The 1013-nt window shown below is 47.1% G+C and overlaps 1 pseudogene; it reads left to right on the top strand.

The window, feature by feature from the left end:
* Positions 1-498: 498 nt before the first annotated feature.
* On the top strand, positions 499-810 carry LOC137231230 (peptidyl-prolyl cis-trans isomerase A pseudogene; annotated as a pseudogene).
* Positions 811-1013: the final 203 nt, after the last annotated feature.

Genomic DNA, 1013 nt, shown 5'->3' with positions numbered 1-1013 from the left:
TCAGAGTAAGGGAGGAGAGAAAGGTGGGAAACCGGCGGGAAAGGGAGGTGAGTGCCAGGGTTTGATGGCCTTGGTGGGCCAGGAGAAGGACTTTGGATAGTATTCCAAATGTGGGGGGAAGCCATTTGAGGGTCCTAAGCAGGAAAGGCACATGATCTGATTTCTATGTTAAAATAACCACTCCGACAGGTTTATAGAGAGTGGAATGTGGGGGGGTATGGGAGCAAGAGTAGAAGCAGGGAGAAAGCTGGATCAAGGAATGAGAAGAGGGCCTTGCAGATGCTGCCGCCTGGAGCCTCTCCCACTGTCCAGCCATGGTCAACCCACCGTGTTCTTCGACATTGCCATCGATGGTGAGCCCTTGGACTGTGTCTCCTTCAAGCTGTTCGCAGACAAAGTTCCAAAGATAGCAGAAAATTTCCGTGCTCTGAGCACTGGGGAGAAAGGATGTGTTTATAAAGGTTCCTGTTTTCACAGAATACTGTAATTCCAGGATTTATGTGCCAGGGTTGTGACTTCACACACCATAAAGGCATTGGTGGCAAGTCCATCTATGGGGAGAAGTTTGATAAGAGTTTCATCCTGAAGCATATGGGTCCTGGCATCTTTTCCATGGCAAATGCTGGAACCAACACAAGCTGTTCCCAGTTTTTCATCTGCACTGCCAAGACTGAATGGTTGGATGGCAAACCTGTGGTCTTTGGCAAGGTGAAAGAGGGAATGAATATTGTGGAAGCCATGGAGTGCTTTGGGTCCAGGAATGGCAAGACCAGCAAGAAGATCACCACTGCTGACTGTGGACAAATCTAATAAATTTGACTTGTGTTTTATCTTAACCACCAGACCATTCTTTCTGCTCAGGAGAGCACCCCTTCACCCCCATCTGCTCGAAATATCCTATAATCTTTGTGCTCCCACTGCAGTTCTTTGGGTTCGATATTTTCCTCATCCCTCTCCAAGCTTAGCTGGATTGCAAAATTAACTTTATGACTATGAAATAAAAACTGAACAGA

Source organism: Pseudorca crassidens, chromosome 1 (genome assembly GCF_039906515.1).
Source record: "Pseudorca crassidens isolate mPseCra1 chromosome 1, mPseCra1.hap1, whole genome shotgun sequence".
NCBI classification, from domain to species: Eukaryota; Metazoa; Chordata; class Mammalia; order Artiodactyla; family Delphinidae; genus Pseudorca; species Pseudorca crassidens.
The sequence above is the reverse complement of the archived record's forward strand: the minus strand, read 5'-3'. Positions and strand labels throughout refer to the sequence as shown.